General features: G+C 28.3%; 1 pseudogene; it reads left to right on the top strand.

Annotated features, from left to right (window-relative positions):
• The first annotated feature begins 3,754 nt into the window (after positions 1–3,754).
• On the top strand, positions 3,755–4,246 carry LOC120204405 (annotated as a pseudogene).
• Positions 4,247–10,683: the final 6,437 nt, after the last annotated feature.

The raw sequence follows: 10,683 nt of genomic DNA, 5'->3' as shown, positions 1-10,683 counted from the left end.
ATAAATTCATGCGTATGTTATATATTTTGTTTTTTTCTGAGTAATTTGGAATGATTACAAGGTAATATCTATTCGAAATACTTTTAATCTTTGATAATGAATTTTTATATATTTTTACAGACGTCGTGCTCAAATATGAAACTTCAAGAGATAACAATCATACATTTAACTACTAAAATCATTTGATTTGTATTGTTATATATTTTGTTAAACAATTTTTTATGATTATTATTTTAGTTATAAATTATGTACATATTTCTGAAATTTTCTTGACCTCATCCAACATTTCGATTATAGATTTATTTTAAAAACATTTTTAAAAAAATGAAAGCGAAACCAATGAAACAAAATAGTAAATGGTGTTAGATTATTTTTTCGAAGTCCAACAGTATATTGAGAGAAAGTTCATATCAACATGTTGAGTTGCTTTAGTGATTAAAAAAGTGTTTAATATGTTTTAAACTCGTCCTTTTCCATTAAAAAAATTAGCGGTCATCTGAGCTGCACGTTAATATGTTAACTGAGATATGATAGTCGTTTGAGATTATGAGATCAGATTTTATCATATCTCAGTCAGTAGTTAATGTCCAGCTCATAATGACGTTAATTTTTCAAAGGGAAAGTATTAGTTTGAGACATAATGAATAGTTGGATGACTATTTTATAATTTTTAATAGTTGAGGACTCAACAAAGTAACCCCCTATAATCAAGGGATCATTTTGTAACTTTTAATAGTTTGAGACTTAAAAATGAAATATCTAATAGTCATGGACCTTTTGTGTATTTTACCCTTTCTTTTTTGTATTTTTCATGTCTATTTTATGGTTTACATTTGAGGCTCAGGATTATATCTTTGTATTCTCTTAAATTTGAACATGAATTCTCTAGTATAATGTATCTAATCATTACACTAAATATTTTTTATTAAAAAGTAATTTTACCAAGTTAATTTATTTAAATCATGACATAAAATGCGCGTGTGTATATATACACTATATATAGGGATAAATACAAAATTTTATATTAGGAAATGCGAACTTTTAAAATTTTAAGAGGGGACAAGTTTATAAAATTTCAGCAGACGTAAATATATTTTTAATAAAAAAATATAAAAAAAAAATAAAATACATAGTAATTTTAGATTTTCAAGGGAGCGACTAGTCCATCCCTGATTATATACACGCCATTACATGTATGGTTTAAATTTATAGTCAACAATCTCTAGATCAGTTGACACATCCCCTCTCCTTTAAGTTGTGGGTTTAAGAGTAAAATTCCCCATCCCCTATGTAGAAATTGTTTAAGATAATGCGTTCGTAGATGATTTTCTCATAATGTTTGGCTCTAATTTGTGTTTGTCAATAGCTTTTAATAGTTTGATCCCACATTTTGTTTCGTTTTTTGATGCAGCCATATATATTCATATATATCTTTTATTTGAGTTTTTTTATTAAATTTTCATATTTTTCTTGTACGGTCCTTGTATGATCTCAATTGATTGGTTTCTTGTGTCAACGACTATAGGAAAATATCATATGTTTAACCTACGATTATGATTTTAAACTTTTATTGTAATTTTAATTATTTTATCTTTTTAATAAAACTAATTGTTTCTATAAAGTAAATATAATTTTTTACATGACTATATATGAGATTTAAAGTTACTTTTTTTCAATAAAGTTATTTTCAAATTTAAAATCGGAATCTCTCATTAATTATTGCACTTATCAAAGTAAACGTTTTACGTGTAAACCATATAAAAGATGAAAACTTTGTTACTTTGGTTAAAATTTTCAACTCCAGCACACACTATGCGAATAAATTCAAACGAGTTATGAATTTATAGAGTAAAGCTGTCAAATCAAAACCTAAACTCTTGATAAATATGCATAATCATATTCATATGGAATATTTTACCTAGAATGGTGTCCAATAATGCTTAAACTTTCTTGAATTTTATAATTAGTTCGTCGTTTTCTGAAAATAAACAATTATTATAAGCAAAATGCAGATATAATTCCCTCTTAGTTGATACATGTAAAGGTTGCAATGAATCAGACCTTAAACAATGGGAAACAATGCTCGTGGATATAAACTAAAACCAAAGGAATCCCAATGGAAAAACAACCCTAGGCATGCATATATGCATGCATGTATTCCATGCTATAGACTGAACTAAGATCTACTGATAATCTTCTTTTAAATTTTAATTGGAGAGTGAAATGCAATAGCCTAATAATGATAGTGTAAGGTTTTTTTTAATAGTTTGTGATGATTACAAGGTAATATTTGTTCATAGTTTTTCTTAATTATTAAAAACACATACATACCCTATAGATGTACTTGCTCTAACCCAAAAGCTCTAGAAAGAATAAGGCTACCTTTAACCACTGAAATCGTTTAATGAGATCAATAATAATGTAATATTATATATATATATAAAGGGTTCATTTCTTATAAAGGGGTTTTGATAAAATAAAGATAGATTCTAGTAATATTAAAAGGGATATATATATTATTCTGTTCAAGATTATCTTATCTTCCCTTTTAATATTAGTAGAATCTGTCTTTATTTTATCAAAAGCCCTTTATAAGAAATGACCCCATTTGTTTTTCTTTTTTAAATATAATTAAGTGTCCTTTGTCTCGTAATGGAATTCCTTGGAGGACTTAAAGGATGCATGTGGTATGTCTAGATATTCTTTTTCAAATTAATAGGGTTCACAATATATGGCAATTTGACACACAAGCCAAAAGGAGAGATTTTTTTTTGTATTCCTTTCTCCTTTTGATGTTTATGTTAATTAAAGGTAATCTTTTCTTGATCATTTAAGATTTATATTGGTATACAATTTATTTATTTTTTAAATATAGGTATTTCGAATTATATGATGTGATGTTTTGATATATTAATTTAGAGTTTACAATTTGATGTATTTTATATATCATTAATGAATTGTATGATGATATATTATGAAAGTAAAATTTATGTTTTTCTGTTTAAAGTTTCTGACGATATATTATTATTTGATTTGTTAATAATATAAAATTATAGTCATAATTATTCATTATGATCGTAAACGAATTGAGTCGAGCTCAAATATTGTTGAGCTCGACTCGAAAAGTTCAAAGTTAGCTCAACTTGACTTGAAAGATCATGAGCTCAAAGTTGTCAAGCTAGAAATAAAAAATTAAAGTTCAACTCGAGCTCAAAAAAACTTGAACCAGAAACTTTCACAGCCTTAGTTTGATTGAAGCTCGAACTCGATTTGATCTCGAACCTGAACTTTAAGTATATAAAAACCTTATATTAAAATTTTATTAGAAAAAAACGTATAAATATTAATATTATTAGTAATTTAATTTAAAAATTAAAAATTTAATATGTTGTTTTTTTTTAGTTTCTTGCTAGCTTTTCGAATCGAGTACAAAATAACTCGCTTTGGCTCGTTAAGAACTCGAATCAAGTGTTGATCGAGTCGAACTCGAGTAGCTCACGATTCGTTTCGTCTTAGGGGATGAATGTATAAATATATATTGGGGAAATAAACTTATATAATTTTAGAGGATAAAAACATGTTATTAATAAAAATTATAAAATTATTTAAATTATATGAGAGTTAAAAAAAATTCAAGACGATAACTTCCGGTCCAATCAACTTCTCAATCCATCCATGTATGGGTCGAATACTAGATGATTATAAAGAAAATGACATTATTAATTTGGATGTGCTTTAATTTTCTTCTTTTGATATGGGCTATGGGGTTAGACAAGCTTTGGGGCAGTGCATGTCATGAAATAAACATCTAGATTTCATTAGGTTAATTCATAATAAACACCTTTTGATATTAGAATCCATTCTTTTCTTTCTTCATCCAATTGTTGGGTCGATCTAATTTTGATAAAGACTGGAAGGGTTTACTTGTCACCATCAAACTGACTGTCCAGAACCGTCAAGCGAATGCGACGGTGGTTCCCTCCGCCGCCGCCTTGGTCATCAAGGCATTGAAAGAGCCTGAGAGGGACCGTAAGAAGACGAAGAACATCAAGCATCATGGTAACATTAGCCTTGATGACGTGATTGAGATTGCCAAAGTGATGAGACCCAGATCCATGGCCAAGGATTTGAGAGGAACCGTGAAGGAGATTTTGGGAACTTGCGTCTCTGTTGGCTGTACGGTTGATGGCAGGAAATTTCTGAAGTGGAAGTTGATATCCCCTTGGAGTAAAACAAAAGTGAAGTTCCCCCCCTTCTTTTTGATTTTGGATTTAGTGATTGTTTTCTTCCTTTCACAAGTTTTTGGCAATTGTTAAAAATGATGATGATTTAGTTACCTGCATAGGGTTAGGGTTTATCGCCAATTTGATGATTTGAATGATATTTATGCTCTATGACTGTGCCATGGATGCCCTTTCTAGCTTTGAATACTTTTATGATTGTGTTGGAATAGCTATGGATTTTGAAGGTTATTAATGCATATATCTTGTGTTCCCAGAATCAAGGAGGAAGAGAAAAAAATCATTAATCATTAACGTAGATTTTATGCATAATATTAAAATTAGTTCCCAACGAGTTTAAATGAATAATCATTTTAATTTGGAGTGACGAGTTTCATATTGAAAAACAAAAACAAAACAGAATCTAATTGTGAAATTGGAGGTCTAGATCGAATTAAAATCAAATTATAAAACAAAATTGTGTGAATTTTGTTGTGGTTTGGGTATGTATTGTTTGTTGCACTGTGGTATCCTTATATATGTTCTCTTCCACCTCTTGGTTCACTCTTTTTCCTCCATTTAGGACAAAAGATGTTTTTTAACAAAGGCCTTGAGTTAGTGTACTTTGCATTTGTCTATAATACAAAGTACCTTCTTTCAAAAAACAAATATAAAACAAAAGACGCATAATTTGGGGCACTTGTTTAAAACTATACACATGGATTACGGTCTACCATGAATTCGCCCCCTCATCCTTGTCTATTTAATCTCTTTTCCCAGAATACATTCATCAAAATTTTTGGAAAGTCTTGGCCTTTGTTCATCTCTCTTCCCAAGAGTTTATTAAGGAGGAAGAGAGAAAATTCATTTAATGATTAACCCCTATGTTAAATCATCAAGTCAAGATTCCATAAACCACCTCTTTCTCCGATGGCCAAGGAAAGTTTTAAAAGATGCTCGTGGATGGTAATGGCAATGGCTCCACCTTCTATAATTTACCCTCTTAAGCCTTCCAATTCTCCACGTCTGGAAACCATTGTTGAAGATGCATCCGAAGGATATGGCGACAATGCATGAATTCCTCCAAACTTTCTTACGCTCTAAGCAATGTTTCGAAGCGAGGACTTGTTTTTTTCCCCAGAAAAAAAAAAACAATGGCTCCATTGGTGGACATGGCTGAATCATCTGTATAAGAAGATTTGAGAAAAAAAGCCAAGTACTTCTTAAAGCTACAATGTAGTGTTAGATTTATGAATCGGTTCTTTCATTGTTGTGTACATATCGTCTTCAATGAAAAGAACCTTATTAATATTTGTATTTTTTTTTTGTTCTCAAATTTTGATCCTGTAATTATTACGAGAACCGATGGTTTCTCTTGACATCTCTGTTCATCTAAGAAAACAATAATGCATGTTTAGCGTATGAACGTTTTTAAAAAAGTTGGTATAGTAGTATACGCGTAATGAAATATGGTAATTAAAATATATGATTTTTTTTAAATAATTTGTTTATTTCAAGATACTCTTATATTTGACTTTTTCGTAAAATTAAATGTCTTTCTTTTTAAGTAACTGGATTAATACAACTGTATCTACAAAGTGCATGCGTTATCAATAATAAATAAATAAAACTATGAATATATATTACCGTTAAACTATGGTTTAAATTTTAGGTTGGGAAAAAATGAACCATTTTAGATTGTAAGCACCATTTTAAATTTTTATTATATCCTACTCACTACCAATATCATGCTTCCACCACGCCTTCCCTTTCCACTTCTTCAACATCACTTCCATTAGCAAAATTCCAGAATCAAACATCCACGTGCATTTCCACTAGTTCTCTTCTTGTGCATCCACTTTTCAATCCACTAAATATTAAACCTGCTCCGTTAAAACCATTAAACAAATCAAAACCAATCCCAATCAAATACCTAACTCACCATTAAACCCACATGGAGACAACCATAAAATGGGGAGGAAGGCCATTCGAACAAGTGGAAGGACCAGAAAATATCACAAACACAATAAGGGGTCATTCGAAGATCAACAATTCACCAGAGCAACAAAAGGAGGGGTTTCTCGGATGAAAAACAAGGAAAAATATAATCCCTTTCCCCATTCGAAAAATACATTGTAACAGCCTTTCCTATACATTTCGAAAGAAGCAATACAAGGAAGGTTTATTTCAAATTTCTGCTTTCATTTCTGTTATATTTATTTGTGCTTGTATTATTTCGAAACCCATGAAAAAAAATAAACAGAAAATAGATATGGATTAGATAATAATCTGAGTAGTGCGAACGTTAGTAGAATCTCGGCAACTCCGTTTTATAGTTATTCGAAGTTTAATTGTTAGAGTTGGAGAACCGAGGTTAATATTAGTAAATCAAATAAGTCTGAAATTAATCAACGAAAAAAACAATAAAGAGAAGTTGTAAGGGAACCGTTAGCATAGAGAGGAAACAAGAGTTCTAAGGGTTCTGTTTGGAATAAATCCGGCCACCAAATCTTGGTAGCCGGCCGGTTTTCATTGGTTTTGAAGAGGGAGGCCGGAGTAGGTTGAAGGAGAAAGAGTTGAGAAGAAAGATGAAAGTGGCTAGGGTTTTTCTTAATATGTTATAAACATAGTATTTATAATCTTAAAATGGGGTAAATTTAGTTTGAGTCACTATATGTTTGCAGCGTATTTACATGTTGGTCACTTAACTTTTGCGTAAAATCACTTTCAAACCCTCTATCATTTAGCATGCTGTTGTAAAATGGTCACTAATTGCGTGCGTAAAATTATGTTAAACCCCTATAAAATTATTGTATTTTACATTTTAGTTCTCGAATCTATGTGTTTTGTTTATTTTACTTTTGCCACTTAAGTTTCGTTATTTATATGTTAATCACTAATATGATATTTTCTATTTTATTTTTATTGATTTGTACATTTTATTTTCGGTCATTTTTATTTTAGTCACTAATTTATTTCTAAGAGTGGTAAACGATTGATTGATTGTTTTAAATTTAGTTCTTTTTATTAAAGGATAGTTTATTATTATTATGTTTTTTCCCCTTAATTGTTGTTGTATGCGTAAAATTAGGTTGCCAATATATTATATTTTTTATTTCTCTAACTTCAGATGCATGTTTCCTATTTTCTCTTTATTTTTGTTCCATGTAAGATATGATTAATTTTTTATCTCGATTTAATTTTTGTTTGTCTGTTTTATTTGGTTTTGTTTTGATTTGTCCCAATTTAATTATTAAGTTTATTTGTATATTAAATATTTTTCATATGTATTAAATGCCTTTTTATAATTTTTGATTAATTTTTGTTTGACTTTTATTACATTTTAAGTAAGTTCTTTTATTATGCCTAAATTTCATGATATATTAGTGTGTATATATAACTTATATATAAGTTATGTTTTATTGTTGATGCATATATATATATATATATATATATATATATATATATATATTATATATATATATATATATGTAAATATTATGAAAATATATAAGTTATGTTTTTATATTTATAGTTTTACGTGTATATATATGCCATAAATATATATTTCACATATATTTTTGTTTCATATTTTATGCATGTACTAAATAATATATGTATATATATACTTAATATATTTGAGCCTTTGCACATTTTTTTGTGTTATACATATATATATTTAATATATTTTTTTGACTCTACTATTTTTTTTACATATATATATATATTTATATATAAATTAATTAAGGAATATAAATCCTATTTTCATTTGTTTTAATAAGTTAACATTATGAACTTTAATTTTTGTTATATTATTATAATATATGTTTTTATTGAACTTTAAAGTTTATTGTTTTTATTACTTTGTTAATATTATTTTTGGCTTTGACATTTTTGATTCATTCTATTAATTAATATAATATTATGTTTCACATGTTATCCTCACGTGCATAACTCGACATTATTACATAATTGGATTAAGGGTAATACCCTTTTAATTTAAAATCGTTTTAACTGGGTTGTCTTAACTTATTCGAGGTCCGCTTTTAACGATTTTAAAATAAAAATGTATCTTATCAGTGACACCTAAGAAATTGATTTATCACTTTAAAATTTAGGAATGGAAGAAAAAGAAATGTTCGGCTATTTAAATTTATCGAGAAAAGGTTGTTATAACTATTTAAGATCTGGTCTCAATATTTTTAAATAATCGAATATTCTTTATCTTTCTAAAGGCTGGATAATTTTAACTTAATCAATCTAGGTGCTTTTGAATATGGTGAAATTTGTATGTTGTTATTTTGTTGGGGATCATAAACCAAATTAAATTTGAATTTGTAAATTTCATTGTAAAGACATTAATTAATCGACTAGGTACCGATTTAGGGCGCTGTGGGGGTGCTAATCCTTCCCCACGCGTAACCGACTCCCGAATATGTTTTAATCAAATCTTTGGTAAACACATACCGGCTTTTGTCTTAAAAAATGATTTTTCTTAAAATTGTTTTTAAAAGACATTTTTAGGTATTCGACTTACCTAACCCAAAGGTCGATGGCGACTCTATCCAATTTTATCCAATTTAATTCCAAATCAACGGATTTTTCCAAAAAATAAAAGTCTTAACTGTTTTCTAAACAATAAACGATTGTCCCGCCGAAAAATTGTGACAACATAGATTGATTATCAAGTTATGATTAGGGAAGAATAATTTTTTTTGAACTTGTCAGCTTTTGACTTGATATGAGTCTAGGATTTCTTCTTCTAAATAATAGATTTGGGATAATTTTTTTTAGAAAGAGGGATCAAGATGGAGTCCAATTTAGGGGATATTTCTGTCGACTTGCTCGAGATAATTACCATAATACTTTTTATATACAATAGACATTAAGTTTAGGGTTTCATATTTCATTTTCATGTCGTCTCTTCTCATCTTCTTCTATTCGACGTGATCCAACAGTTGATTTTTTTATATCGACGATGAAGAAAGTTGAAAGGTATGAAGTGATTTCGTGGTTCTTAAGAAGTTTTGATTAAAAAAATTAAACTAAAGATGCAATATTTGAAAATCGGTTCGAATTGTTTTGACATCTGATGATCAAAAAATAATTTTTGGGGGTCTATTTGAATCTCAAGCTTTGAATGTGTATTTAGTAAAAGGAAATTTGATCGGTTAAATTATAATTTGATTCGAGATTTAAATTGAGGACTAAATTATAAATGTTGAAAGTTGAAGTCCAAAGTGTGACTTTAGACTTTTTTAATGGTTTATTTTAATATCGAGGGATATTAATTGAGGGCCGTGTTTGTGGTTGAGATCACCCGTCTTCGTGATAAAAATGTTAGAAGTTCGGATTTAAAGATAATAAGCTTGAATTCAGGAAATTAAGGTAATTAATGTGAGGTGAGTACACCTTACACATTAAAATTTTCACAGACTTTCATAATTATGATGATTTGCTCGTCATGTTTAAACGTTTGATTAAATATTCAAGTAGAAATAAGAAAAAAATTGAATCGATCTTAATCACGAATAATGAATATTAATGTTTAGCGGTGAATACGAAAGTCTATAGCTTTATGAAAATGCCATAAGATTTTAGTATTTACAAGTTAAGCCTAGTAAAAGATTGAAATATCATTGAATAAAAGGAAATGACAAAAAAGCCATTAGTCCTAATTATTGATTAATAAAGTTCATATTGCGAGGAAAATGTCTTGAGATTCATTGCTAATTAAAAAAGTAGTCTATTTATATGATGTAAAATGTATGATGTATTCCCAAGTGAAGAAAATAATAAAAAATACTTTTATAGATTACAATTATTAAATTGCCGTTATAGGTTTAAGTGAATGAAATGACCAAAGTTAATGGAAATTTCGAAGAGTATTTTTTTAGCTTGGAAAACTTGGCGTGTGAAAATGATTAGTAGTGTGTGAAGTTAAAATCCAACCAAATGTAAGGTAGGTTATGTTAGCCAAAGGCATTTTGTACACTGTTGTTGCCCCATGCGTTTTACAAAGTGCATCATTTCCACATTTTCCACATGCCTTTAGCGTAAAGTGGCAGCAACACTCATATCCTCACTCCTACATGACCACCTCTGTTTCAATGTCTCGAGTACTGGAAGTTGATCATTTCATTTTTGTTGCCATTCGTGTTTTAATTAAATAATTAAGACCACTAATAGTTTTACTTATAAATTATATGTCAAATGATAATCCAATTTTCTTTATTATTATTTTTGAATAATTTAAATGATTATAAAATAATTTATATTAAATAAATTATAGTCAATTAATAATATATATATACTCTATAAATACAATTATTTAAATATAAAATCTCTAAAGAAAATAATATGTCATTCTATCATTATAATCCTGAATTGTTATTTTTTTATTCTTTGTATTAAACAAAACCCAGCTTATATTATATATATATATATATATATTATCTTGAGA

Source organism: Hibiscus syriacus, unplaced genomic scaffold (assembly GCF_006381635.1).
Source record: "Hibiscus syriacus cultivar Baekdansim isolate YM2019G1 unplaced genomic scaffold, ASM638163v2 tig00010871_pilon, whole genome shotgun sequence".
NCBI lineage: Eukaryota > Viridiplantae > Streptophyta > Magnoliopsida > Malvales > Malvaceae > Hibiscus > Hibiscus syriacus.
Note: the sequence above shows the minus strand (reverse complement) of the source record. Positions and strands in the feature narration are given on the sequence as shown.